General features: G+C 47.2%; 39 non-coding genes and 39 pseudogenes across 39 annotated transcripts; all 78 read left to right on the top strand.

The window, feature by feature from the left end:
• Positions 1 to 37: 37 nt before the first annotated feature.
• On the top strand, positions 38 to 156 carry LOC138457491 (5S ribosomal RNA; annotated as a pseudogene).
• Positions 157 to 609: 453 nt separating this feature from the next.
• Positions 610 to 718, top strand: LOC138459488 (5S ribosomal RNA; annotated as a pseudogene).
• A 106-nt stretch (positions 719 to 824) lies between these two features.
• Positions 825 to 943, top strand: LOC138456244 (5S ribosomal RNA; annotated as a pseudogene).
• A 106-nt stretch (positions 944 to 1049) lies between these two features.
• Positions 1050 to 1168, top strand: LOC138461675 (5S ribosomal RNA). Its single transcript, XR_011264283.1, has one exon. It is a non-coding gene; the product is annotated as a 5S ribosomal RNA (ribosomal RNA).
• A 106-nt stretch (positions 1169 to 1274) lies between these two features.
• LOC138456326 (5S ribosomal RNA) lies at positions 1275 to 1383 on the top strand (annotated as a pseudogene).
• Positions 1384 to 1878: 495 nt separating this feature from the next.
• Positions 1879 to 1997, top strand: LOC138455523 (5S ribosomal RNA; annotated as a pseudogene).
• A 106-nt stretch (positions 1998 to 2103) lies between these two features.
• Positions 2104 to 2222, top strand: LOC138456574 (5S ribosomal RNA; annotated as a pseudogene).
• Positions 2223 to 2675: 453 nt separating this feature from the next.
• Positions 2676 to 2794, top strand: LOC138464933 (5S ribosomal RNA). Its single transcript, XR_011267509.1, has one exon. It is a non-coding gene; the product is annotated as a 5S ribosomal RNA (ribosomal RNA).
• Positions 2795 to 2900: 106 nt separating this feature from the next.
• LOC138455923 (5S ribosomal RNA) lies at positions 2901 to 3018 on the top strand (annotated as a pseudogene).
• A 106-nt stretch (positions 3019 to 3124) lies between these two features.
• LOC138459802 (5S ribosomal RNA) lies at positions 3125 to 3233 on the top strand (annotated as a pseudogene).
• A 106-nt stretch (positions 3234 to 3339) lies between these two features.
• Positions 3340 to 3458, top strand: LOC138462653 (5S ribosomal RNA). Its single transcript, XR_011265247.1, has one exon. It is a non-coding gene; the product is annotated as a 5S ribosomal RNA (ribosomal RNA).
• Positions 3459 to 3564: 106 nt separating this feature from the next.
• Positions 3565 to 3683, top strand: LOC138455495 (5S ribosomal RNA; annotated as a pseudogene).
• Positions 3684 to 3789: 106 nt separating this feature from the next.
• LOC138458010 (5S ribosomal RNA) lies at positions 3790 to 3898 on the top strand (annotated as a pseudogene).
• Positions 3899 to 4004: 106 nt separating this feature from the next.
• On the top strand, positions 4005 to 4113 carry LOC138456079 (5S ribosomal RNA; annotated as a pseudogene).
• Positions 4114 to 4219: 106 nt separating this feature from the next.
• On the top strand, positions 4220 to 4338 carry LOC138454557 (5S ribosomal RNA). The gene has a single exon (XR_011261229.1). It is a non-coding gene; the product is annotated as a 5S ribosomal RNA (ribosomal RNA).
• A 106-nt stretch (positions 4339 to 4444) lies between these two features.
• On the top strand, positions 4445 to 4563 carry LOC138453961 (5S ribosomal RNA). Its single transcript, XR_011260659.1, has one exon. It is a non-coding gene; the product is annotated as a 5S ribosomal RNA (ribosomal RNA).
• A 106-nt stretch (positions 4564 to 4669) lies between these two features.
• Positions 4670 to 4788, top strand: LOC138461851 (5S ribosomal RNA). The gene has a single exon (XR_011264457.1). It is a non-coding gene; the product is annotated as a 5S ribosomal RNA (ribosomal RNA).
• Positions 4789 to 4895: 107 nt separating this feature from the next.
• On the top strand, positions 4896 to 5014 carry LOC138460967 (5S ribosomal RNA). The gene has a single exon (XR_011263617.1). It is a non-coding gene; the product is annotated as a 5S ribosomal RNA (ribosomal RNA).
• A 106-nt stretch (positions 5015 to 5120) lies between these two features.
• LOC138457839 (5S ribosomal RNA) lies at positions 5121 to 5229 on the top strand (annotated as a pseudogene).
• A 453-nt stretch (positions 5230 to 5682) lies between these two features.
• Positions 5683 to 5801, top strand: LOC138454653 (5S ribosomal RNA). Its single transcript, XR_011261321.1, has one exon. It is a non-coding gene; the product is annotated as a 5S ribosomal RNA (ribosomal RNA).
• Positions 5802 to 6470: 669 nt separating this feature from the next.
• LOC138455066 (5S ribosomal RNA) lies at positions 6471 to 6589 on the top strand. The gene has a single exon (XR_011261711.1). It is a non-coding gene; the product is annotated as a 5S ribosomal RNA (ribosomal RNA).
• Positions 6590 to 6695: 106 nt separating this feature from the next.
• LOC138465235 (5S ribosomal RNA) lies at positions 6696 to 6814 on the top strand. The gene has a single exon (XR_011267810.1). It is a non-coding gene; the product is annotated as a 5S ribosomal RNA (ribosomal RNA).
• A 106-nt stretch (positions 6815 to 6920) lies between these two features.
• Positions 6921 to 7028, top strand: LOC138459270 (5S ribosomal RNA; annotated as a pseudogene).
• A 106-nt stretch (positions 7029 to 7134) lies between these two features.
• Positions 7135 to 7253, top strand: LOC138454513 (5S ribosomal RNA). Its single transcript, XR_011261186.1, has one exon. It is a non-coding gene; the product is annotated as a 5S ribosomal RNA (ribosomal RNA).
• Positions 7254 to 7359: 106 nt separating this feature from the next.
• LOC138459401 (5S ribosomal RNA) lies at positions 7360 to 7468 on the top strand (annotated as a pseudogene).
• Positions 7469 to 7574: 106 nt separating this feature from the next.
• On the top strand, positions 7575 to 7693 carry LOC138462762 (5S ribosomal RNA). Its single transcript, XR_011265354.1, has one exon. It is a non-coding gene; the product is annotated as a 5S ribosomal RNA (ribosomal RNA).
• Positions 7694 to 7799: 106 nt separating this feature from the next.
• On the top strand, positions 7800 to 7917 carry LOC138454899 (5S ribosomal RNA). The gene has a single exon (XR_011261557.1). It is a non-coding gene; the product is annotated as a 5S ribosomal RNA (ribosomal RNA).
• Positions 7918 to 8023: 106 nt separating this feature from the next.
• LOC138462979 (5S ribosomal RNA) lies at positions 8024 to 8142 on the top strand. The gene has a single exon (XR_011265566.1). It is a non-coding gene; the product is annotated as a 5S ribosomal RNA (ribosomal RNA).
• Positions 8143 to 8248: 106 nt separating this feature from the next.
• On the top strand, positions 8249 to 8357 carry LOC138459386 (5S ribosomal RNA; annotated as a pseudogene).
• A 106-nt stretch (positions 8358 to 8463) lies between these two features.
• LOC138455926 (5S ribosomal RNA) lies at positions 8464 to 8572 on the top strand (annotated as a pseudogene).
• Positions 8573 to 8678: 106 nt separating this feature from the next.
• On the top strand, positions 8679 to 8787 carry LOC138456331 (5S ribosomal RNA; annotated as a pseudogene).
• Positions 8788 to 9240: 453 nt separating this feature from the next.
• On the top strand, positions 9241 to 9359 carry LOC138455310 (5S ribosomal RNA). The gene has a single exon (XR_011261947.1). It is a non-coding gene; the product is annotated as a 5S ribosomal RNA (ribosomal RNA).
• Positions 9360 to 9465: 106 nt separating this feature from the next.
• Positions 9466 to 9584, top strand: LOC138454662 (5S ribosomal RNA). The gene has a single exon (XR_011261330.1). It is a non-coding gene; the product is annotated as a 5S ribosomal RNA (ribosomal RNA).
• A 106-nt stretch (positions 9585 to 9690) lies between these two features.
• On the top strand, positions 9691 to 9809 carry LOC138454730 (5S ribosomal RNA). The gene has a single exon (XR_011261394.1). It is a non-coding gene; the product is annotated as a 5S ribosomal RNA (ribosomal RNA).
• Positions 9810 to 9915: 106 nt separating this feature from the next.
• LOC138461850 (5S ribosomal RNA) lies at positions 9916 to 10034 on the top strand. Its single transcript, XR_011264456.1, has one exon. It is a non-coding gene; the product is annotated as a 5S ribosomal RNA (ribosomal RNA).
• A 107-nt stretch (positions 10035 to 10141) lies between these two features.
• Positions 10142 to 10260, top strand: LOC138457605 (5S ribosomal RNA; annotated as a pseudogene).
• Positions 10261 to 10713: 453 nt separating this feature from the next.
• LOC138454989 (5S ribosomal RNA) lies at positions 10714 to 10832 on the top strand. Its single transcript, XR_011261639.1, has one exon. It is a non-coding gene; the product is annotated as a 5S ribosomal RNA (ribosomal RNA).
• A 106-nt stretch (positions 10833 to 10938) lies between these two features.
• LOC138455311 (5S ribosomal RNA) lies at positions 10939 to 11057 on the top strand. The gene has a single exon (XR_011261948.1). It is a non-coding gene; the product is annotated as a 5S ribosomal RNA (ribosomal RNA).
• Positions 11058 to 11163: 106 nt separating this feature from the next.
• On the top strand, positions 11164 to 11282 carry LOC138462887 (5S ribosomal RNA). Its single transcript, XR_011265475.1, has one exon. It is a non-coding gene; the product is annotated as a 5S ribosomal RNA (ribosomal RNA).
• Positions 11283 to 11388: 106 nt separating this feature from the next.
• On the top strand, positions 11389 to 11497 carry LOC138456089 (5S ribosomal RNA; annotated as a pseudogene).
• A 453-nt stretch (positions 11498 to 11950) lies between these two features.
• On the top strand, positions 11951 to 12069 carry LOC138454652 (5S ribosomal RNA). The gene has a single exon (XR_011261320.1). It is a non-coding gene; the product is annotated as a 5S ribosomal RNA (ribosomal RNA).
• A 106-nt stretch (positions 12070 to 12175) lies between these two features.
• LOC138457603 (5S ribosomal RNA) lies at positions 12176 to 12294 on the top strand (annotated as a pseudogene).
• A 453-nt stretch (positions 12295 to 12747) lies between these two features.
• LOC138455065 (5S ribosomal RNA) lies at positions 12748 to 12866 on the top strand. Its single transcript, XR_011261710.1, has one exon. It is a non-coding gene; the product is annotated as a 5S ribosomal RNA (ribosomal RNA).
• A 106-nt stretch (positions 12867 to 12972) lies between these two features.
• LOC138465234 (5S ribosomal RNA) lies at positions 12973 to 13091 on the top strand. Its single transcript, XR_011267809.1, has one exon. It is a non-coding gene; the product is annotated as a 5S ribosomal RNA (ribosomal RNA).
• Positions 13092 to 13197: 106 nt separating this feature from the next.
• On the top strand, positions 13198 to 13305 carry LOC138458340 (5S ribosomal RNA; annotated as a pseudogene).
• Positions 13306 to 13411: 106 nt separating this feature from the next.
• LOC138465233 (5S ribosomal RNA) lies at positions 13412 to 13530 on the top strand. The gene has a single exon (XR_011267808.1). It is a non-coding gene; the product is annotated as a 5S ribosomal RNA (ribosomal RNA).
• Positions 13531 to 13636: 106 nt separating this feature from the next.
• LOC138459400 (5S ribosomal RNA) lies at positions 13637 to 13745 on the top strand (annotated as a pseudogene).
• Positions 13746 to 13851: 106 nt separating this feature from the next.
• Positions 13852 to 13970, top strand: LOC138462760 (5S ribosomal RNA). Its single transcript, XR_011265352.1, has one exon. It is a non-coding gene; the product is annotated as a 5S ribosomal RNA (ribosomal RNA).
• A 106-nt stretch (positions 13971 to 14076) lies between these two features.
• On the top strand, positions 14077 to 14194 carry LOC138454898 (5S ribosomal RNA). Its single transcript, XR_011261556.1, has one exon. It is a non-coding gene; the product is annotated as a 5S ribosomal RNA (ribosomal RNA).
• A 106-nt stretch (positions 14195 to 14300) lies between these two features.
• On the top strand, positions 14301 to 14419 carry LOC138462978 (5S ribosomal RNA). The gene has a single exon (XR_011265565.1). It is a non-coding gene; the product is annotated as a 5S ribosomal RNA (ribosomal RNA).
• A 106-nt stretch (positions 14420 to 14525) lies between these two features.
• On the top strand, positions 14526 to 14634 carry LOC138459741 (5S ribosomal RNA; annotated as a pseudogene).
• Positions 14635 to 14740: 106 nt separating this feature from the next.
• LOC138456187 (5S ribosomal RNA) lies at positions 14741 to 14859 on the top strand (annotated as a pseudogene).
• A 453-nt stretch (positions 14860 to 15312) lies between these two features.
• On the top strand, positions 15313 to 15431 carry LOC138463456 (5S ribosomal RNA). Its single transcript, XR_011266042.1, has one exon. It is a non-coding gene; the product is annotated as a 5S ribosomal RNA (ribosomal RNA).
• Positions 15432 to 15537: 106 nt separating this feature from the next.
• LOC138465047 (5S ribosomal RNA) lies at positions 15538 to 15656 on the top strand. Its single transcript, XR_011267623.1, has one exon. It is a non-coding gene; the product is annotated as a 5S ribosomal RNA (ribosomal RNA).
• Positions 15657 to 15762: 106 nt separating this feature from the next.
• On the top strand, positions 15763 to 15880 carry LOC138455388 (5S ribosomal RNA; annotated as a pseudogene).
• Positions 15881 to 15986: 106 nt separating this feature from the next.
• LOC138454546 (5S ribosomal RNA) lies at positions 15987 to 16105 on the top strand. The gene has a single exon (XR_011261218.1). It is a non-coding gene; the product is annotated as a 5S ribosomal RNA (ribosomal RNA).
• A 106-nt stretch (positions 16106 to 16211) lies between these two features.
• LOC138459380 (5S ribosomal RNA) lies at positions 16212 to 16320 on the top strand (annotated as a pseudogene).
• Positions 16321 to 16426: 106 nt separating this feature from the next.
• LOC138455387 (5S ribosomal RNA) lies at positions 16427 to 16544 on the top strand (annotated as a pseudogene).
• Positions 16545 to 16650: 106 nt separating this feature from the next.
• LOC138454545 (5S ribosomal RNA) lies at positions 16651 to 16769 on the top strand. The gene has a single exon (XR_011261217.1). It is a non-coding gene; the product is annotated as a 5S ribosomal RNA (ribosomal RNA).
• Positions 16770 to 16875: 106 nt separating this feature from the next.
• LOC138458333 (5S ribosomal RNA) lies at positions 16876 to 16984 on the top strand (annotated as a pseudogene).
• A 106-nt stretch (positions 16985 to 17090) lies between these two features.
• LOC138459199 (5S ribosomal RNA) lies at positions 17091 to 17199 on the top strand (annotated as a pseudogene).
• A 106-nt stretch (positions 17200 to 17305) lies between these two features.
• Positions 17306 to 17414, top strand: LOC138456329 (5S ribosomal RNA; annotated as a pseudogene).
• A 106-nt stretch (positions 17415 to 17520) lies between these two features.
• Positions 17521 to 17629, top strand: LOC138458771 (5S ribosomal RNA; annotated as a pseudogene).
• Positions 17630 to 17735: 106 nt separating this feature from the next.
• LOC138458069 (5S ribosomal RNA) lies at positions 17736 to 17854 on the top strand (annotated as a pseudogene).
• Positions 17855 to 17960: 106 nt separating this feature from the next.
• On the top strand, positions 17961 to 18079 carry LOC138459424 (5S ribosomal RNA; annotated as a pseudogene).
• Positions 18080 to 18532: 453 nt separating this feature from the next.
• Positions 18533 to 18651, top strand: LOC138456569 (5S ribosomal RNA; annotated as a pseudogene).
• Positions 18652 to 18757: 106 nt separating this feature from the next.
• LOC138455983 (5S ribosomal RNA) lies at positions 18758 to 18876 on the top strand (annotated as a pseudogene).
• Positions 18877 to 18982: 106 nt separating this feature from the next.
• LOC138457499 (5S ribosomal RNA) lies at positions 18983 to 19091 on the top strand (annotated as a pseudogene).
• Positions 19092 to 19197: 106 nt separating this feature from the next.
• Positions 19198 to 19306, top strand: LOC138458990 (5S ribosomal RNA; annotated as a pseudogene).
• A 463-nt stretch (positions 19307 to 19769) lies between these two features.
• LOC138464205 (5S ribosomal RNA) lies at positions 19770 to 19888 on the top strand. The gene has a single exon (XR_011266787.1). It is a non-coding gene; the product is annotated as a 5S ribosomal RNA (ribosomal RNA).
• Positions 19889 to 19994: 106 nt separating this feature from the next.
• On the top strand, positions 19995 to 20113 carry LOC138464577 (5S ribosomal RNA). The gene has a single exon (XR_011267157.1). It is a non-coding gene; the product is annotated as a 5S ribosomal RNA (ribosomal RNA).
• Positions 20114 to 20219: 106 nt separating this feature from the next.
• Positions 20220 to 20338, top strand: LOC138461854 (5S ribosomal RNA). The gene has a single exon (XR_011264460.1). It is a non-coding gene; the product is annotated as a 5S ribosomal RNA (ribosomal RNA).
• Positions 20339 to 20444: 106 nt separating this feature from the next.
• On the top strand, positions 20445 to 20563 carry LOC138461842 (5S ribosomal RNA). Its single transcript, XR_011264449.1, has one exon. It is a non-coding gene; the product is annotated as a 5S ribosomal RNA (ribosomal RNA).
• A 105-nt stretch (positions 20564 to 20668) lies between these two features.
• LOC138457435 (5S ribosomal RNA) lies at positions 20669 to 20777 on the top strand (annotated as a pseudogene).
• A 464-nt stretch (positions 20778 to 21241) lies between these two features.
• On the top strand, positions 21242 to 21360 carry LOC138464204 (5S ribosomal RNA). Its single transcript, XR_011266786.1, has one exon. It is a non-coding gene; the product is annotated as a 5S ribosomal RNA (ribosomal RNA).
• A 106-nt stretch (positions 21361 to 21466) lies between these two features.
• LOC138454360 (5S ribosomal RNA) lies at positions 21467 to 21585 on the top strand. Its single transcript, XR_011261041.1, has one exon. It is a non-coding gene; the product is annotated as a 5S ribosomal RNA (ribosomal RNA).
• A 106-nt stretch (positions 21586 to 21691) lies between these two features.
• LOC138463039 (5S ribosomal RNA) lies at positions 21692 to 21810 on the top strand. The gene has a single exon (XR_011265625.1). It is a non-coding gene; the product is annotated as a 5S ribosomal RNA (ribosomal RNA).
• A 105-nt stretch (positions 21811 to 21915) lies between these two features.
• LOC138457432 (5S ribosomal RNA) lies at positions 21916 to 22024 on the top strand (annotated as a pseudogene).
• The last annotated feature ends 201 nt before the right edge of the window (positions 22025 to 22225 follow it).

Genomic DNA, 22225 nt, shown 5'->3' with positions numbered 1-22225 from the left:
CTAGATGCTTAAAAGTACAAAACTCACTAGGCCCAGAGCCTACGGCCACACCACACTGAATGCGCCCAGTCTCGTCTGATCTCGGAAGCTAAGCAATGTCAGGCCTAGTTAGTACCTGGATGGGAGACCGCCTGGCAATACCAGGTGCTGTAGGCTATTTTGTGCTCCATGATTAGTAATTGCGCAACTTCTCAATTACTTTTCAAATTTGGTATGTTTCCAAAATAATTGTATCCCGTTTTATAGCGGAAATGTTGGACAACATCATGAGGGCTGGAGCTACCTTTTTACATAGAATTAGCATACAGGTAGTGTGTTCATGGGTAATAAATCGACTTTCACATGTAATGCAGTACAGAGAATATTGAGTCCTTCAAGAGGCATGAAAGAAAACCATTATTGTGTTGATTGTTCTCTCCACCTCCCTGCAACAGACACAGGATGGATGAATTAAAGTTATCCTACCAGACATAGGAGTCCTGAATGGGCCCACCAGTCTTATATATCTCGCCTGATCGAGCGATGAGCGTGGTATCATGTTGCAAGTGGCTGCATGGCTTAGCTTACTAAATGCAAATGCATAAGAGTAATATTCTTAGCATTCCTAGAGCCTACGGCCACACCACACTGAATGCGTCTGATCTCGGAAGTTAAGCAGTGTCAGGCCTAGTTAGTACCTGGATGGGAGACTGCCTCGGAATACCAGGTGCTGTAGGCCTTTTTGTGCTCCAAGTTCAGGAAGTGAGCCATTTCTCAATTGCCTTTCAAAACTGCAAGGTCTAGCCGACTAGATGCTTAAAAGTACAAAACTCACTAGGCCCAGAGCCTACGGCCACACCACACTGAATGCGCCCGATCTCGTCTGATCTCAGAAACTAAGCAGTGTCGGGCCTAATTAGGACCTGGATGGGAGACTGCCTGGGAATACCAGGTGCTGTAGGCTTTTTTGTACTCCAAGTTCAGGAAGTGAGCCATTTCTCAATTGCCTTTCAAAACTGCAAGGTCTAGCCGACTAGATGCTTAAAAGTACAAAACTCACTAGGCCCAGAGCCTACGGCCACACCACACTGAATGCGCCCGATCTCATCTGATCTCGGAAGCTAAGCAGTGTCGGGCCTAGTTAGTACCTGGATGGGAGATCGCCTGGGAATACCAGGTGCTGTAGGCTTTTTTGTGCTCCAAGTTCAGGAAGTGAGCCATTTCTCAATTGCCTTTCAAAACTGCAAGGTCTAGCCGACTAGATGCTTAAAAGTACAAAACTCACTAGGCCCAGAGCCTATGGCCACACCACACTGAATGCGCCTGATCTCGGAAGCTAAGCAGTGTCGGGCCTAGTTAGTACCTGGATGGGAGACCGCCTGGGAATACCAGGTGCTGTAGGCTATTTTGTGCTCCATGATTAGTAATTGCGCAACTTCTCAATTACTTTTCAAATTTGGTATGTTTTATTGCGCAACTTCTCAATTACTTTTCAAATTTGGTATGTTTCCAAAATAATTCTATCCCGTTTTATAGCGGAAATGTTGGACAACATCATGAGGGCTGGAGCTACCTTTTTACATAGAATTAGCATACAGGTAGTGTGTTCATGGGTAATAAATCGACTTTCACATGTAATGCAGTACAGAGAATATTGAGTCCTTCAAGAGGCATGAAAGAAAACCATTATTGTGTTGATTGTTCTCTCCACCTCCCTGCAACAGACACAGGATGGATGAATTAAAGTTATCCTACCAGACATAGGAGTCCTGAATGGGCCCACCAGTCTTATATATCTCGCCTGATCGAGCGATGAGCGTGGTATCATGTTGCAAGTGGCTGCATGGCTTAGCTTACTAAATGCAAATGCATAAGAGTAATATTCTTAGCATTCCTAGAGCCTATGGCCACACCACACTGAATGCACCCGATCTTGTCTGATCTTGGAAGTTAAGCAGTGTCAGGCCTAGTTAGTACCTGGATGGGAGACTGCCTGGGAATACCAGGTGCTGTAGGCTTTTTTGTGCTCCAAGTTCAGGAAGTGAGCCATTTCTCAATTGCCTTTCAAAACTGCAAGGTCTAGCCGACTAGATGCTTAAAAGTACAAAACTCAGAAGGCCCAGAGCCTACGGCCACACCACACTGAATGTGCCCAATCTCGTCTGATCTCGGAAGCTAAGCAATGTCAGGCCTAGTTAGTACCTGGATGGGAGACCGCCTGGCAATACCAGGTGCTGTAGGCTATTTTGTGCTCCATGATTAGTAATTGCGCAACTTCTCAATTACTTTTCAAATTTGGTATGTTTCCAAAATAATTGTATCCCGTTTTATAGCGGAAATGTTGGACAACATCATGAGGGCTGGAGCTACCTTTTTACATAGAATTAGCATACAGGTAGTGTGTTCATGGGTAATAAATCGACTTTCACATGTAATGCAGTACAGAGAATATTGAGTCCTTCAAGAGGCATGAAAGAAAACCATTATTGTGTTGATTGTTCTCTCCACCTCCCTGCAACAGACACAGGATGGATGAATTAAAGTTATCCTACCAGACATAGGAGTCCTGAATGGGCCCACCAGTCTTATATATCTCGCCTGATCGAGTGATGAGCGTGGTATCATGTTGCAAGTGGCTGCATGGCTTAGTTTACTAAATGCAAATGCATAAGAGTAATATTCTTAGCATTCCTAGAGTCTACGGCCACACCACACTGAATGCACCTGATCTTGTCTGATCTCGGAAGTTAAGCAGTGTCGGGCCTAGTTAGTACCTGGATGGGAGACCGCTTGGGAATACCAGGTGCTGTAGGCTTTTTTGTACTCCAAGTTCAGGAAGTGAGCCATTTCTCAATTGCCTTTCAAAACTGTAAGGTCTAGCCGACTAGATGCTTAAAAGTACAAAACTCACTAGGCCCAGAGCCTACGGCCACACCACACTGCATGCGCCGATCTCGTCTGATCTCGGAAGCTAAGCAGTGTCAGGCCTAGTTAGTACCTGGATGGGAGACCGCCTGTGAATACCAGGTGCTGTAGGCTTTTTTGTGCTCCAAGTTCAGGAAGTGAGCCATTTCTCAATTGCCTTTCAAAACTGCAAGGTCTAGCCGAATAGATGCTTAAAAGTACAAAACTCACTAGGCCCAGAGCCTACGGCTACACCACACTGAATGCGCCCGATCTAGGAAGCTAAGCAGTGTCAGGCCTAGTTAGTACCTGGATGGGAGACGGCCTGGGAATACCAGGTGCTGTAGGCTTTTTTGTACTCCAAGTTCAGGAAGTGAGCCATTTCTCAATTGCCTTTCAAAACTGCAAGGTCTAGCCGACTAGATGCTTAAAAGTACAAAACTCACTAGGCCCAGAGCCTACGGCCACACCACACTGAATGCGCCCGATCTCGTCTGATCTCGGAAGCTAAGCAGTGTCGGGTCTAGTTAGTACCTGGATGGGAGACCGCCTGGGAATACCAGGTGCTGTAGGCTTTTTTGTACTCCAAGTTCAGGAAGTGAGCCATTTCTCAATTGCCTTTCAAAACTGCAAGGTCTAGCTGACTAGATGCTTAAAAGTACAAAACTCACTAGGCCCAGAGCCTACGGCCACACCACACTGAATGCGCCCGATCTTGTCTGATCTCAGAAGCTAAGCAGTGTCGGGCCTAGTTAGTACCTGGATGGGAGACCGCCTGGGAATACCAGATGCTGTAGGCTTTTTTGTACTCCAAGTTCAGGAAGTGAGACATTTCTCAATTGCCTTTCAAAACTGCAAGGTCTAGCCGACTAGATGCTTAAAAGTACAAAACTCACCAGGCCCAGAACCTACGGCCACACCGCACTGAATGCGCCTGATCTCGGAAGCTAAGCAGTGTCGGGCCTAGTTAGTACCTGGATGGGAGACTGCCTGGGAATACCAGGTGCTGTAGGCTTTTTTGTGCTCCAAGTTCAGGAAGTAAGCCATTTCTCAATTGCCTTTCAAAACTGCAAGGTCTAGATGACTAGATGCTTAAAAGTACAAAACTCACTAGGCCCAGAGCCTACGGCCACACCACACTGAATGCACCCGATCTCGGAAGCTAAGCAGTGTCGGGCCTAGTTAGTGCCTGGATGGGAGACCGCCTGGGAATACCAGGTGCTGTAGGCTTTTTTGTGCTCCAAGTTCAGGAAGTGAGCCATTTCTCAATTGCCTTTCAAAACTGCAAGGTCTAGCCGACTAGATGCTTAAAAGTACAAAACTCACTAGGCCCAGAGCCTACGGCCACACCACACTGAATGCGCCCGATCTCGTCTGATCTCAGAAGCTAAGCAGTGTCGGGCCTAGTTAGTACCTGGATGGGAGACCACCTGGGAATACCAGGTTCTGTAGGCTTTTTTGTACTCCAAGTTCAGGAAGTGAGCCATTTCTCAATTGCCTTTCAAAACTGCAAGGTCTAGCCGACTAGATGCTTAAAAGTACAAAACTCACTCAGCCCAGAGCCTACGGCCACACCACACTGAATGCGCCCGATGTCGTCTGATCTCGGAAGCTAAGCAGTGTCGGGCCTAGTTAGTACCTGGATGGGAGACCGCCTGGGAATACCAGGTGCTGTAGGCTTTTTTGTGCTCCAAGTTCAGGAAGTGAGCCATTTCTCAATTGCCTTTCAAAGCTGCAAGGTCTAGCTGACTAGATGCTTAAAAGTACAAAACTCACTAGGCCCAGAGCCTACGGCCACACCACACTGAATGCGCCCGATCTCGTCTGATCTTGGAAGCTAAGCAGTGTTGGGCCTAGTTAGTACCTGGATGGGAGACCGCCTGGGAATACCAGGTGCTGTAGGCTTTTTTTGTGCTCCAAGTTCAGGAAGTGAGCCATTTCTCAATTGCCTTTCAAAACTGCAAGGTCTAGCCGACTAGATGCTTAAAAGTACAAAACTCAGTAGGCCCAGAGCCTACGGCCACACCACACTGAATGCGCCCGATCTCATCTGATCTCGGAAGCTAAGCAGTGTCGGGCCTAGTGAGTACCTGGATGGGAGACCGCCTGGGAATACCAGGTGCTGTAGGCTCTTTTGTGCTCCAAGTTCAGGAAGTGAGCCATTTCTCAATTTCCTTTCAAAACTGCAAGGTCTAGCCGACTAGATGCTTAAAAGTACAAAACTCTCTAGGCCCAGAGCCTACAGCCACACCACACTGAATGCGCCTGATCTCGGAAGCTAAGCAGTGCCAGGCCTAGTTAGTACCTGGATGGGAGACCGCCTGGGAATACCAGGTGCTGTAGGCTATTTTGTGCTCCATGATTAGTAATTGCGCAACTTCTCAATTACTTTTCAAATTTGGTATGTTTCCAAAATAATTGTATCCCGTTTTATAGCGGAAATGTTGGACAACATCATGAGGGCTGGAGCTACCTTTTTACATAGAATTAGCATACAGGTAGTGTGTTCATGGGTAATAAATCGACTTTCACATGTAATGCAGTACAGAGAATATTGAGTCCTTCAAGAGGCATGAAAGAAAACCATTATTGTGTTGATTGTTCTCTCCATCTCCCTGCAACAGACACAGGATGGATGAATTAAAGTTATCCTACCAGACATAGGAGTCCTGAATGGGCCCACCAGTCTTATATATCTCGCCTGATCGAGCGATGAGCGTGGTATCATGTTGCAAGTGGCTGCATGGCTTAGCTTACTAAATGCAAATGCATAAGAGTAATATTCTTAGCATTCCTAGAGCCTACGGCCACACCACACTGAATGCACCCGATCTTGTCTGATCTTGGAAGTTAAGCAGTGTCAGGCCTAGTTAGTACCTGGATGGGAGACCGCCTGGGAATACCAGGTGCTGTAGGCTTTTTTGTGCTCCAAGTTCAGGAAGTGAGCCATTTCTCAATTGCCTTTCAAAACTGCAAGGTCTAGCCGACTAGATGCTTAAAAGTACAAAACTCACTAGGCTCAGAGCCTACGGCCACACCACACTGAATCTCGTCTGATCTCGGAAGCTAAGCAATGTCAGGCCTAGTTAGTACCTGGATGGGAGACCACCTGGCAATACCAGGTGCTGTAGGCTATTTTGTGCTCCATGATTAGTAATTGCGCAACTTCTCAATTACTTTTCAAATTTGGTATGTTTCCAAAATAATTGTATCCCGTTTTATAGCGGAAATGTTGGACAACATCATGAGGGCTGGAGCTACCTTTTTACATAGAATTAGCATACAGGTAGTGTGTTCATGGGTAATAAATCGACTTTCACATGTAATGCAGTACAGAGAATATTGAGTCCTTCAAGAGGCATGAAAGAAAACCATTATTGTGTTGATTGTTCTCTCCACCTCCCTGCAACAGACACAGGATGGATGAATTAAAGTTATCCTACCAGACATAGGAGTCCTGAATGGGCCCACCAGTCTTATATATCTCGCCTGATCGAGCGATGAGCGTGGTATCATGTTGCAAGTGTCTGCATGGCTTAGCTAACTAAATGCAAATGCATAAGAGTAATATTCTTAGCATTCCTAGAACCTACGGCCACACCACACTGAATGCACCCGATCTCGTCTGATCTTGGAAGTTAAGCAGTGTCAGGCCTAGTTAGTACCTGGATGGGAGACTGCCTGGGAATACCAGGTGCTGTAGGCTTTTTTGTGCTCCAAGTTCAGGAAGTGAGCCATTTCTCAATTGCCTTTCAAACCTGCAAGGTCTAGCCGACTAGATGCTTAAAAGTACAAAACTCACTAAGCCCAGAGCCTACGGCCACACCACACTGAATGCGCCCGATCTCGTCTGATCTCAGAAGCTAAGCAGTGTCGGGCCTAGTTAGTATTTGGATGGGAGACCGCCTGGGAATACCAGGTGCTGTAGGCTTTTTTGTACTCCAAGTTCAGGAAGTGAGCCATTTCTCAATTGCCTTTCAAAACTGCAAGGTCTAGCCGACTAGATGCTTAAAAGTACAAAACTCACTAGGCCCAGAGCCTACGGCCACACCACACTGCATGCGCCCGATCTCGGAAGCTAAGCAGTGTCGGGCCTAGTTAGTATCTGGATGGGAGACGCCTGGGAATACCAGGTGCTGTAGGCTTTTTTGTGCTCCAAGTTCAGGAAGTGAGCCATTTCTCAATTGCCTTTAAAAACTGCAAGGTCTAGCTGATTAGATGCTTAAAAGTACAAAACTCACTAGGCCCAAAGCCTACGGCTGCACCACACTGAATGCGCCCGATCTTGTCTGATCTCGGAAGCTAAGCAGTGTCGGGCCTAGTTAGTACCTGGATGGGAGACCGCCTGGGAATACCAGGTGCTGTAGGCTTTTTTGTGCTCCAAGTTCAGGAAGTGAGCCATTTCTCAATTGCATTTCAAAACTGCAAGGTCTAGCCGACTAGATGCTTAAAAGTACAAAACTCACTAGGCCCAGAGCCTACGGCCACACCACAGTGAATGCGCCCAATCTCGGAAGCTAAGCAGGGTCGGGCCTAGTTAGTACCTGGATGGGAAACCGCCTGGGAATACCAGGTGCTGTAGGCTTTTTTGTACTCCAAGTTCAGGAAGTGAGCCATTTCTCAATTGCCTTTACAAACTGCAAGGTCGAGCCGACTAGATGCTTAAAAGTACAAAACTGACTAGCCCCAGAGCCTACGGCCACACCACACTGAATGCACCCGATCTCGTCTGATCTCAGAAGCTAAGCAGTGTCGGGCCTAGTTAGTACCTGGATGGGAGACCGCTTGGGAATACCAGGTGCTGTAGGCTTTTTTGTACTCCAAGTTCAGGAAGTGACCCATTTCTCAATTGCCTTTCAAAACTGTAAGGTCTAGCCGACTAGATGCTTAAAAGTACAAAACTCACTAGGCCCAGAGCCTACGGCCACACCACACTGCATGTGCCGATCTCGTCTGATCTCGGAAGCTAAGCAGTGTTGGGCCTAGTTAGTACCTGGATGGGAGACCGCCTGGGAATACCAGGTGCTGTAGGCTTTTATGTGCTCCAAGTTCAGGAAGTGAGCCATTTCTCAATTGCCTTTCAAAACTGCAAGGTCTAGCTGACTAGATGCTTAAAAGTACAAAACTCACTAGGCACAGAGCCTACGGCCACACCACACTGAATGCGCCCGATCTTGTCTGATCTCGGAAGCTAAGCAGTGTCGGGCCTAGTTAGTACCTGGATGGGAGACCGCCTGGGAATACCAGGTGCTGTAGGCTTTTTTGTGCTCCAAGTTCAGGAAGTGAGCCATTTCTCAATTGCCTTTCAAAACTGCAAGGTCTAGCCGAATAGATGCTTAAAAGTACAAAACTCACTAGGCCCAGAGCCCACGGCCACACCACACTGAATGCGCCCGATCTAGGAAGCTAAGCAGTGTCAGGCCTAGTTAGTACCTGGATGGGAGACCGCCTGGGAATACCAGGTGCTGTAGGCTTTTTTGTACTCCAAGTTCAGGAAGTGAGCCATTTCTCAATTGCCTTTCAAAACTGCAAGGTCTAGCCGACTAGATGCTTAAAAGTACAAAACTCACTAGGCCCAGAGCCTACGGCCACACCACACTGAATGCGCCTGATCTCGGAAGTTAAGCAGTGTCGGGCCTAGTTAGTACTTGGATGGGAGACCGCCTGGGAATACCAGGTGCTGTAGGCTTTTTTGTGCTCCAAGTTCAGGAAGTGAGCCATTTCTCAATTGCCTTTCAAAACTGCAAGGTCTAGCTGACTAGATGCTTAAAAGTACAAAACTCACTAGGCCCAGAGCCTACGGCCACACCACACTGAATGCACCTGATCTTGGAAGCTAAGCAGTGTCGGGCCTAGTTAGTACCTGGATGGGAGACCGCCTGGGAATACCAGGTGCTGTAGGCTATTTTGTGCTCCATGATTAGTAATTGCGCAACTTCTCAATTACTTTTCAAATTTGGTATGTTTCCAAAATAATTGTATCCCGTTTTATAGCGGAAATGTTGGACAACATCATGAGGGCTGGAGCTACCTTTTTACATAGAATTAGCATACAGGTAGTGTGTTCATGGGTAATAAATCGACTTTCACATGTAATGCAGTACAGAGAATATTGAGTCCTTCAAGAGGCATGAAAGAAAACCATTATTGTGTTGATTGTTCTTTCCATCTCCCTGCAACAGACACAGGATAGATGAATTAAAGTTATCCTACCAGACATAGGAGTCCTGAATGGGCCCACCAGTCTTATATATCTCGCCTGATCGAGCGATGAGCGTGGTATCATGTTGCAAGTGGCTGCATGGCTTAGCTTACTAAATGCAAATGCATAAGAGTAATATTCTTAGCATTCCTAGAGCCTACGGCCACACCACACTGAATGCACCCGATCTTGTCTGATCTTGGAAGTTAAGCAGTGTCAGGCCTAGTTAGTACCTGGATGGGAGACTGCCTGGGAATACCAGGTGCTGTAGGCTTTTTTGTGCTCCAAGTTCAGGAAGTGAGCAATTTCTCAATTGCCTTTCAAAACTGCAAGGTCTAGCCGACTAGATGCTTAAAAGTACAAAACTCACTAGGCCCAGAGCCTACGGCCACACCACACTGAATGCGCCCGATCTCGTCTGATCTCAGAAGCTAAGCAGTGTCGGGCCTAGTTAGTACCTGGATGGGAGACCGCCTGGGAATACCAGGTTCTGTAGGCTTTTTTGTACTCCAAGTTCAGGAAGTGAGCCATTTCTCAATTGCCTTTCAAAACTGCAAGGTCTAGCCGACTAGATGCTTAAAAGTACAAAACTCACTCAGCCCAGAGCCTACGGCCACACCACACTGAATGTGCCCGATGTCGTCTGATCTCGGAAGCTAAGCAGTGTCGGGCCTAGTTAGTACCTGGATGGGAGACCGCCTGGGAATACCAGGTGCTGTAGGCTTTTTTGTGCTCCAAGTTCAGGAAGTGAGCCATTTCTCAATTTCCTTTCAAAGCTGCAAGGTCTAGCTGACTAGATGCTTAAAAGTACAAAACTCACTAGGCCCAGAGCCTACGGCCACACCACACTGAATGCGCCCGATCTCGTCTGATCTTGGAAGCTAAGCAGTGTTGGGCCTAGTTAGTACCTGGATGGGAGACCGCCTGGGAATACCAGGTGCTGTAGGCTTTTTTTGTGCTCCAAGTTCAGGAAGTGAGCCATTTCTCAATTGCCTTTCAAAACTGCAAGGTCTAGCCGACTAGATGCTTAAAAGTACAAAACTCAGTAGGCCCAGAGCCTACGGCCACACCACACTGAATGCGCCCAATCTTGTCTGATCTCGGAAGCTAAGCAATGTCAGGCCTAGTTAGTACCGGGATGGGAGACCGCCTGGCAATACCAGGTGCTGTAGGCTATTTTGTGCTCCATGATTAGTAATTGCTCAACTTCTCAATTACTTTTCAAATTTGGTATGTTTCCAAAATAATTCTATCCCGTTTTATAGCGGAAATGTTGGACAACATCATGAGGGCTGGAGCTACCTTTTTACATAGAATTAGCATACAGGTAGTGTGTTCATGGGTAATAAATCGACTTTCACATGTAATGCAGTACAGAGAATATTGAGTCCTTCAAGAGGCATGAAAGAAAACCATTATTGTGTTGATTGTTCTCTCCACCTCCCTGCAACAGACACAGGATGGATGAATTAAAGTTATCCTACCAGACATAGGAGTCCTGAATGGGCCCACCAGTCTTATATATCTCGCCTGATCGAGCGATGAGCGTGGTATCATGTTGCAAGTGGCTGCATGGCTTAGCTTACTAAATGCAAATGCATAAGAGTAATATTCTTAGCATTCCTAGAGCCTACGGCCACACCACACTGAATGCACCCGATCTTCTCTGATCTCGGAAGTTAAGCAGTGTCAGGCCTAGTTAGTACCTGGATGGGAGACCGCCTCGGAATACCAGGTGCTGTAGGCCTTTTTGTGCTCCAAGTTCAGGAAGTGAGCCATTTCTCAATTGCCTTTCAAAACTGCAAGGTCTAGCCGACTAGATGCTTAAAAGTACAAAACTCACTAGGCCCAGAGCCTACGGCCACACCACACTGAATGCGCCCGATCTCGTCTGATCTCAGAAGCTAAGCAGTGTCGGGCCTAATTAGAACCTGGATGGGAGACCGCCTGGGAATACCAGGTGCTGTAGGCTTTTTTGTACTCCAAGTTCAGGAAGTGAGCCATTTCTCAATTGCCTTTCAAAACTGCAAGGTCTAGCCGACTAGATGCTTAAAAGTACAAAACTCACTAGGCCCAGAGCCTACGGCCACACCACACTGAATGCGCCTGATCTCATCTGATCTCGGAAGCTAAGCAGTGTCGGGCCTAGTGAGTACCTGGATGGGAGACCGCCTGGGAATACCAGGTGCTGTAGGCTCTTTTGTGCTCCAAGTTCAGGAAGTGAGCCATTTCTCAATTTCCTTTCAAAACTGCAAGGTCTAGCCGACTAGATGCTTAAAAGTACAAAACTCTCTAGGCCCAGAGCCTACAGCCACACCACACTGAATGCGCCTGATCTCGGAAGCTAAGCAGTGTCGGGCCTAGTTAGTACCTGGATGGGAGACCGCCTGGGAATACCAGGTGCTGTAGGCTATTTTGTGCTCCATGATTAGTAATTGCGCAACTTCTCAATTACTTTTCAAATTTGGTATGTTTCCAAAATAATTGTATCCCGTTTTATAGCGGAAATGTTGGACAACATCATGAGGGCTGGAGCTACCTTTTTACATAGAATTAGCATACAGGTAGTGTGTTCATGGGTAATAAATCGACTTTCACATGTAATGCAGTACAGAGAATATTGAGTCCTTCAAGAGGCATGAAAGAAAACCATTATTGTGTTGATTGTTCTCTCCATCTCCCTGCAACAGACACAGGATGGATGAATTAAAGTTATCCTACCAGACATAGGAGTCCTGAATGGGCCCACCAGTCTTATATATCTCGCCTGATCGAGCGATGAGCGTGGTATCATGTTGCAAGTGGCTGCATGGCTTAGCTTACTAAATGCAAATGCATAAGAGTAATATTCTTAGCATTCCTAGAGCCTACGGCCACACCACACTGAATGCACCCGATCTTGTCTGATCTTGGAAGTTAAGCAGTGTCAGGCCTAGTTAGTACCTGGATGGGAGACCGCCTGGGAATACCAGGTGCTGTAGGCTTTTTTGTGCTCCAAGTTCAGGAAGTGAGCCATTTCTCAATTGCCTTTCAAAACTGCAAGGTCTAGCCGACTAGATGCTTAAAAGTACAAAACTCACTAGGCTCAGAGCCTACGGCCACACCACACTGAATGCGCCCAATCTTGTCTGATCTCGGAAGCTAAGCAATGTCAGGCCTAGTTAGTACCTGGATGGGAGACCACCTGGCAATACCAGGTGCTGTAGGCTATTTTGTGCTCCATGATTAGTAATTGCGCAACTTCTCAATTACTTTTCATATTTGGTATGTTTCCAAAATAATTGTATCCCGTTTTATAGCGGAAATGTTGGACAACATCATGAGGGCTGGAGCTACCTTTTTACATAGAATTAGCATACAGGTAGTGTGTTCATGGGTAATAAATCGACTTTCACATGTAATGCAGTACAGAGAATATTGAGTCCTTCAAGAGGCATGAAAGAAAACCATTATTGTGTTGATTGTTCTCTCCACCTCCCTGCAACAGACACAGGATGGATGAATTAAAGTTATCCTACCAGACATAGGAGTCCTGAATGGGCCCACCAGTCTTATATATCTCGCCTGATCGAGCGATGAGCGTGGTATCATGTTGCAAGTGGCTGCATGGCTTAGCTAACTAAATGCAAATGCATAAGAGTAATATTCTTAGCATTCCTAGAACCTACGGCCACACCACACTGAATGCACCCGATCTCGTCTGATCTTGGAAGTTAAGCAGTGTCAGGCCTAGTTAGTACCTGGATGGGAGACTGCCTGGGAATACCAGGTGCTGTAGGCTTTTTTGTGCTCCAAATTCAGGAAGTGAGCCATTTCTCAATTGCCTTTCAAACCTGCAAGGTCTAGCCGACTAGATGCTTAAAAGTACAAAACTCACTAAGCCCAGAGCCTACGGCCACACCACACTGAATGCGCCCGATCTCGTCTGATCTCAGAAGCTAAGCAGTGTCGGGCCTAGTTAGTATTTGGATGGGAGACCGCCTGGGAATACCAGGTGCTGTAGGCTTTTTTGTACTCCAAGTTCAGGAAGTGAGCCATTTCTCAATTGCCTTTCAAAACTGCAAGGTCTAGCCGACTAGATGCTTAAAAGTACAAAACTCACTAGGCCCAGAGCCTACGGCCACACCACACTGCATGCGCCCGATCTCGGAAGCTAAGCAGTGTCGGGCCTAGTTAGTACCTGGATGGGAGACGCCTGGGAATACCAGGTGCTGTAGGCTTTTTTGTGCTCCAAGTTCAGGAAGTGAGCCATTTCTCAATTGCCTTTCAAAACTGCAAGGTCTAGCTGACTAGATGCTTAAAAGTACAAAACTCACTAGGCCCAAAGCCTACGGCTGCACCACACTGAATGCACCCGATCTTGTCTGATCTCGGAAGCTAAGCAGTGTCGGGCCTAGTTAGTACCTGGATGGGAGACCGCCTGGGAATACCAGGTGCTGTAGGCTTTTTTGTGCTCCAAGTTCAGGAAGTGAGCCATTTCTCAATTGCATTTCAAAACTGCAAGGTCTAGCCGACTAGATGCTTAAAAGTACAAAACTCACTAGGCCCAGAGCCTACGGCCACACCACAGTGAATGCGCCCAATCTCGGAAGCTAAGCAGGGTCGGGCCTAGTTAGTACCTGGATGGGAAACCGCCTGGGAATACCAGGTGCTGTAGGCTTTTTTGTACTCCAAGTTCAGGAAGTGAGCCATTTCTCAATTGCCTTTCAAAACTGCAAGGTCTAGCCGACTAGATGCTTAAAAGTACAAAACTGACTAGCCCCAGAGCCTACGGCCACACCACACTGAATGCACCCGATCTCGTCTGATCTCAGAAGCTAAGCAGTGTCGGGCCTAGTTAGTACCTGGATGGGAGACCGCTTGGGAATACCAGGTGCTGTAGGCTTTTTTGTACTCCAAGTTCAGGAAGTGAGCCATTTCTCAATTGCCTTTCAAAACTGTAAGGTCTAGCCGACTAGATGCTTAAAAGTACAAAACTCACTAGGCCCAGAGCCTACGGCCACACCACACTGCATGTGCCGATCTCGTCTGATCTCGGAAGCTAAGCAGTGTTGGGCCTAGTTAGTACCTGGATGGGAGACCGCCTGGGAATACCAGGTGCTGTAGGCTTTTTTGTGCTCCAAGTTCAGGAAGTGAGCCATTTCTCAATTGCCTTTCAAAACTGCAAGGTCTAGCTGACTAGATGCTTAAAAGTACAAAACTCACTAGGCCCAGAGCCTACGGCCACACCACACTGAATGCGCCCGATCTTGTCTGATCTCGGAAGCTAAGCAGTGTCGGGCCTAGTTAGTACCTGGATGGGAGACCGCCTGGGAATACCAGGTGCTGTAGGCTTTTTTGTGCTCCAAGTTCAGGAAGTGAGCCATTTCTCAATTGCCTTTCAAAACTGCAAGGTCTAGCCGAATAGATGCTTAAAAGTACAAAACTCACTAGGCCCAGAGCCCACGGCCACACCACACTGAATGCGCCCGATCTAGGAAGCTAAGCAGTGTCAGGCCTAGTTAGTACCTGGATGGGAGACTGCCTGGGAATACCAGGTGCTGTAGGCTTTTTGGTGCTCCAAGTTCAGGAAGTGAGCCATTTCTCAATTGCCTTTCAAAACTGCAAGGTCTAGCCGACTAGATGCTTAAAAGTACAAAACTCAGTAGGCCCAGAGCCTACGGCCACACTACACTGAATGCGCCCAATCTCGTCTGATCTCGGAAGCTAAGCAATGTCAGGCCTAGTTAGTACCTGGATGGGAGGCCGCCTGGCAATACCAGGTGCTGTAGGCTATTTTGTGCTCCATGATTAGTAATTGCGCAACTTCTCAATTACTTTTCAAATTTGGTATGTTTCCAAAATAATTGTATCCCGTTTTATAGCGGAAATGTTGGACAACATCATGAGGGCTGGAGCTACCTTTTTACATAGAATTAGCATACAGGTAGTGTGTTCATGGGTAATAAATCGACTTTCACATGTAATGCAGTACAGAGAATATTGAGTCCTTCAAGAGGCATGAAAGAAAACCATTATTGTGTTGATTGTTCTCTCCACCTCCCTGCAACAGACACAGGATGGATGAATTAAAGTTATCCTACCAGACATAGGAGTCCTGAATGGGCCCACCAGTCTTATATATCTCGCCTGATCGAGCGATGAGCGTGGTATCATGTTGCAAGTGGCTGCATGGCTTAGCTTACTAAAAGCAAATGCATAAGAGTAATATTCTTAGCATTCCTAGAGCCTACGGCCACACCACACTGAATGCACCCGATCTCGTCTGATCTCGGAAGTTAAGCAGTGTCAGGCCTAGTTAGTACCTGGATGGGAGACTGCCTGGGAATACCAGGTGCTGTAGGCTTTTTTGTGCTCCAAGTTCAGGAAGTGAGCCATTTCTCAATTGCCTTTCAAAACTGCAAGGTCTAGCCGACTAGATGCTTAAAAGTACAAAACTCACTAGGCCCAGAGCCTACGGCCACACCACACTGAATGCGCCCGATCTCATCTGATCTCAGAAGCTAAGCAGTGTCGGGCCTAGTTAGTATCTGGATGGGAGACCGCCTGGGAATACCAGGTGCTGTAGGCTTTTTTGTACTCCAAGTTCAGGAAGTGAGCCATTTCTCAATTGCCTTTCAAAACTGCAAGGTCTAGCCGACTAGATGCTTAAAAGTTCAAAACTCACTAGGCCCAGAGCCTACGGCCACACCACACTGCATGCGCCCGATCTCGTCTGATCTCGGAAGCTAAGCAGTGGCGGGCCTAGTTAGTACCTGGATGGGAGACGCCTGGGAATACCAGGTGCTGTAGGCTTTTTTGTGCTCCAAGTTCAGGAAGTGAGCCATTTCTCAATTGCCTTTCAAAACTGCAAGGTCTAGCTGACTAGATGCTTAAAAGTACAAAACTCACTAGGCCCAGAGCCTACGGCCACACCACACTGAATGCGCCCGATCTTGTCTGATCTCGGAAGCTAAGCAGTGTCGGGCATAGTTAGTACCTGGATGGGAGACCGCCTGGGAATACCAGGTGCTGTAGGCTTTTTTGTGCTCCAAGTTCAGGAAGTGAGCCATTTCTCAATTGCATTTCAAAACTGCAAGGTCTAGCCGACTAGATGCTTAAAAGTACAAAACTCACTAGGCCCAGAGCCTACGGCCACACCACACTGAATGCGCCCAATCTCGGAAGCTAAGCAGGGTCGGGCCTAGTTAATACCTGGATGGGAAACCGCCTGGGAATACCAGGTGCTGTAGGCTTTTTTGTACTCCAAGTTCAGGAAGTGAGCCATTTCTCAATTGCCTTTCAAAACTGCAAGGTCTAGCCGACTAGATGCTTAAAAGTTCAAAACTCACTAGGCCCAGAGCCTACGGCCACACCACACTGCATGCGCCCGATCTCGTCTGATCTCGGAAGCTAAGCAGTGGCGGGCCTAGTTAGTACCTGGATGGGAGACGCCTGGGAATACCAGGTGCTGTAGGCTTTTTTGTGCTCCAAGTTCAGGAAGTGAGCCATTTCTCAATTGCCTTTCAAAACTGCAAGGTCTAGCTCACTAGATGCTTAAAAGTACAAAACTCACTAGGCCCAGAGCCTACGGCCACACCACACTGAATGCGCCCGATCTTGTCTGATCTCGGAAGCTAAGCAGTGTCGGGCATAGTTAGTACCTGGATGGGAGACCGCCTGGGAATACCAGGTGCTGTAGGCTTTTTTGTGCTCCAAGTTCAGGAAGTGAGCCATTTCTCAATTGCATTTCAAAACTGCAAGGTCTAGCCGACTAGATGCTTAAAAGTACAAAACTCACTAGGCCCAGAGCCTACGGCCACACCACACTGAATGCGCCCAATCTCGGAAGCTAAGCAGGGTCGGGCCTAGTTAGTACCTGGATGGGAAACCGCCTGGGAATACCAGGTGCTGTAGGCTTTTTTGTACTCCAAGTTCAGGAAGTGAGCCATTTCTCAATTGCCTTTCAAAACTGCAAGGTCTAGCCGACTAGATGCTTAAAAGTACAAAACTCACTAGGCCCAGAGCCTACGGCCACACCACACTGAATGTGCCCGATCTAGGAAGCTAAGCAGTGTCAGGCCTAGTTAGTACCTGGATGGGAGACCGCCTGGGAATACCAGGTGCTGTAGGCTTTTTTGTACTCCAAGTTCAGGAAGTGAGCCATTTCTCAATTGCCTTTCAAAACTGCAAGGTCTAGCCGACTAGATGCTTAAAAGTACAAAACTCACGAGGCCCAGAGCCTACGGCCACACCACACTGAATGCGCCTGATCTCGGAAGCTAAACAGTGTCGGGCCTAGTTAGTACCTGGATGGGAGACCGCCTGGGAATACCAGGTGCTGTAGGCTTTTTTGTGCTCCAAATTCAGGAAGTGAGCCATTTCTCAATTGCCTTTCAAAACTGCAAGGTCTAGCCGACTAGATGCTTAAAAGTACAAAACTCACTAGGCCCAGAGCCTACGGCCACACCACACTGAATGCGCCCGATCTCAGAAGCTAAGCAGGGTTGGGCCTAGTTAGTACCTGGATGGGAGACCGCCTGGGAATACCAGGTGGTGTAGGCTTTTTTGTGCTCCAAGTTCAGGAAGTGAGCCATTTCTGAATTGCCTTTCAAAACTACAAGGTCTAGCTGACTAGATGCTTAAAAGTACAAATCTCACTAGGCCCAGAGCCTACGGCCACACCACACTGAATGCGCCCGATCTTGTCTGATCTTTGAAGCTAAGCAGTGTCAGGCCTAGTTAGTACCTGGACGGGAGACCGCCTGGGAATACCAGGTGGTGTAGGCTTTTTTGTGCTCCAAGTTCAGGAAGTGAGCCATTTCTCAATTGCCTTTCAAAACTGCAAGGTCTAGCCGACTAGATGCTTAAAAGTACAAAACTCACTAGGCCGGGAGCCTACGGCCACACCACACTGAATGTGCCCAATATCATCTGATCTCGGAAACTAAGCCATGTCAGGCCTAGTTAGTACCTGGATGGGAGACCGCCTGGCAATACCAGGTGCTGTAGGCTATTTTGTGCTCCATGATTAGTAATTGCGCAACTTCTCAATTACTTTTCAAATTTGGTATGTTTCCAAAATAATTGTATCCCGTTTTATAGCGGAAATGTTGGACAACATCATGAGGGCTGGAGCTACCTTTTTACATAGAATTAGCATACAGGTAGTGTGTTCATGGGTAATAAATCGACTTTCACATGTAATGCAGTACAGAGAATATTGAGTCCTTCAAGAGGCATGAAAGAAAACCATTATTGTGTTGATTGTTCTCTCCACCTCCCTGCAACAGACACAGGATGGATGAATTAAAGTTATCCTACCAGACATAGGAGTCCTGAATGGGCCCACCAGTCTTATATATCTCGCCTGATCGAGCGATGAGCGTGGTATCATGTTGCAAGTGGCTGCATGGCTTAGCTTACTAAATGCAAATGCATAAGAGTAATATTCTTAGCATTCCTAGAGCCTATGGCCACACCACACTGAATGCACCCGATCTTGTCTGATCTTGGAAGTTAAGCAGTGTCAGCCCTAGTTAGTACCTGGATGGGAGACTGCCTCGGAATACCAGGTGCTGTAGGCTTTTTTGTGCTCCAAGTTCAGGAAGTGAGCCATTTCTCAATTGCCTTTCAAAACTGCAAGGTCTAGCCGACTAGATGCTTAAAAGTACAAAACTCACTAGGCCCAGAGCCTATGACCACACCACACTGAATGTGCCCGGTCTCGCCTGATCTTGGAAGCTAAGCAGTGTCGGGCCTAGTTAGTACCTGGATGGGAGACCGCCTGGGAATACCAGGTGCTGTAGGCTTTTTTGTGCTCCAAGTTCAGGAAGTGAGCCATTTCTCAATTACCTTTCAAAACTGCAAGGTCTAGCCGACTAGATGCTTAAAAGTACAAAACTCACTAGGCCCAAAGCCTACGGCCACACCACACTGAATGCGCCCGATCTCGGAAGCTAAGCAGTGTCGGGCCTAGTTAGTACCTGGATCGGAGACCGCCTGGGAATACCAGGTGCTGTAGGCTTTTTTGTACTCCAAGTTCAGGAAGTGAGCCATTTCTCAATTGCCTTTCAAAACTGCAAGGTCTAGCCGACTAGATGCTTAAAAGTACAAAACTCACTAGGCCCAGAGCCTGCGGCCACACCACACTGAATGCGCCTGATCTCGGAAGCTAAGCAGTGTCGGGCCTAGTTAGTACCTGGATGGGAGACCGCCTGGGAATACCAGGTGATGTAGACTATTTTGTGCTCCATGATTAGTAATTGCGCAACTTCTCAATTACTTTTCAAATTTGGTATGTTTCCAAAATAATTGTATCCCGTTTTATAGCGGAAATGTTGGACAACATCATGAGGGCTGGAGCTACCTTTTTACATAGAATTAGCATACAGGTAGTGTGTTCATGGGTAATAAATCGACTTTCACATGTAATGCAGTACAGAGAATATTGAGTCCTTCAAGAGGCATGAAAGAAAACCATTATTGTGTTGATTGTTCTCTCCACCTCCCTGCAACAGACACAGGATGGATGAATTAAAGTTATCCTACCAGACATAGGAGTCCTGAATGGGCCCACCAGTCTTATATATCTCGCCTGATCGAGCCTGATCGAGCGATGAGCGTGGTATCATGTTGCAAGTGGCTGCATGGCTTAGCTTACTAAATGCAAATGCATAAGAGTAATATTCTTAGCATTCCTAGAGCCTACGGCCACACCACACTGAATGCACCCGATCTCGACTGATCTCGGAAGTTAAGCAGTGTCAGGCCTAGTTAGTACCTGGATGGGAGACCGCCTGGGAATACCAGGTGCTGTAGGCTTTTTTGTGCTCCAAGTTCAGGAAGTGAGCCCTTTCTCAATTGCCTTTTAAAACTGCAAGGTCTAGCCGACTAGATGCTTAAAAGTACAAAACTCACTAGGCCCAGAGCCTACGGCCACACCACACTGAATGTGCCTGATCTCGTCTGATCTCAGAAGCTAAGCAGTGTCGGGCCTAGTTAGTACCTGGATGGAAGACCGCCTGGGAATACCAGGTGCTGTAGGCTTTTTTGTACTCCAAGTTCAGGAAGTGAGCCATTTCTCAATTGCCTTTCAAAACTGCAAGGTCTAGCTGACTAGATGCTTAAAAGTACAAAACTCACTAGGCCCAGAGCCTACGGCCACACCACACTGAATGCGCCCGATCTCGTCTGATCTCGGAAGCTAAGCAGTGTCGGGCCTAGTTAGTACCTGGATGGGAGACCACCTGGGAATACCAGGTGCTGTAGGCTTTTTTGTGCTCCAAGTTCAGGAAGTGAGCCATTTCTCAATTGCCTTTCAAAACTGCAAGGTCTAGCCGACTAGATGCTTAAAAGTACAAAACTCACTAAGCCCAGAGCCTACGGCCACACCACACTGAATGCGCCCGATCTCGTCTGATCTCGGAAGCTAAGCAGTGTCGGGCCTAGTTAGTACCTGGATGGGAGACCACCTGGGAATACCAGGTGCTGTAGGCTTTTTTGTGCTCCAAGTTCAGGAAGTGAGCCATTTCACAATTGCCTTTCAAAACTGCAAGGTCTAGCCGACTAGATGCTTAAAAGTACAAACTCACTAGGCCCAGAGCCTACGGCCACACCACACTGAATGCGCCCGATCTCGGAAGCTAAGCAGGGTCGGGCCTAGTTAGTACCTGGATGGGAGACTGCCTGGGAATACCAGGTGCTGTAGGCTTTTTTTGTGCTCCATGATTAGTAATTGCGCAACTTCTCAATTATTTTTCAAATTTGGTATGTTTCCAAAATAATTGTATCCCGTTTTATAGCGGAAATGTTGGACAACATCATGAGGGCTGGAGCTACCTTTTTACATAGAATTAGCATACAGGTAGTGTGTTCATGGGTAATAAATCGACTTTCACATGTAATGCAGTACAGAGAATATTGAGCCCTTCAAGAGGCATGAAAGAAAACCATTATTGTGTTGATTGTTCTCTCCACCTCGCTGCAACAGACACAGGATGGATGAATTAAAGTTATCCTACCAGACATAGGAGTCCTGAATGGGCCCACCAGTCTTATATATCTCGCCTGATCGAGCCTGATCGAGCGATGAGCGTGGTATCATGTTGCAAGTGGCTGCATGGCTTAGCTTACTAAATGCAAATGCATAAGAGTAATATTCTTAGCATTCCTAGAGCCTACGGCCACACCACACTGAATGCACCCGATCTCGACTGATCTCGGAAGTTAAGCAGTGTCAGGCCTAGTTAGTACCTGGATGGGAGACCGCCTGGGAATACCAGGTGCTGTAGGCTTTTTTGTGCTCCAAGTTCAGGAAGTGAGCCCTTTCTCAATTGCCTTTTAAAACTGCAAGGTCTAGCCGACTAGATGCTTAAAAGTACAAAACTCACTAGGCCCAGATCCTACGGCCACACCACACTGAATGTGCCTGATCTCGTCTGATCTCAGAAGCTAAGCAGTGTCGGGCCTAGTTAGTACCTGGATGGAAGACCGCCTGGGAATACCAGGTGCTGTAGGCTTTTTTGTGCTCCAAGTTCAGGAAGTGAGCCATTTCTCAATTGCCTTTCAAAATTGCAAGGTCTAGCTGACTAGATGCTTAAAAGTACAAAACTCACTAGGCCCAGAGCCTACGGCCACACCACACTGATTGCGCCCGATCTCGTCTGATCTCGGAAGCTAAGCAGTGTCGGGCCTCGTTAGTACCTGGATGGGAGACCGCCTGGGAATACCAGGTGCTGTAGGCTTTTTTGTGCTCCAAGTTCAGGAAGTGAGCCATTTCTCAATTGCCTTTCAAAACTGCAAGGTCTAGCTGACTAGATGCTTAAAAGTACAAACTCACTAGGCCCAGAGCCTACGGCCACACCACACTGAATGCGCCCGATCTCGGAAGCTAAGCAGGGTCGGGCCTAGTTAGTACCTGGATGGGAGACTGCCTGGGAATACCAGGTGCTGTAGGCTTTTTTTGTGCTCCATGATTAGTAATTGCGCAACTTCTCAATTATTTTTCAAATTTGGTATGTTTCCAAAATAATTGTATCCCGTTTTATAGCGGAAATGTTGGACAACATCATGAGGGCTGGAGCTACCTTTTTACATAGAATTAGCATACAGGTAGTGTGTTCATGGGTAATAAATCGACTTTCACATGTAATGCAGTAC

The sequence above is a fragment of the Ambystoma mexicanum genome, chromosome 4p (assembly GCF_040938575.1).
Source record: "Ambystoma mexicanum isolate Mex_15411 chromosome 4p, UKY_AmexF1_1, whole genome shotgun sequence".
Taxonomy (NCBI): Eukaryota; Metazoa; Chordata; class Amphibia; order Caudata; family Ambystomatidae; genus Ambystoma; species Ambystoma mexicanum.
The sequence above is the reverse complement of the archived record's forward strand: the minus strand, read 5'-3'. Positions and strand labels throughout refer to the sequence as shown.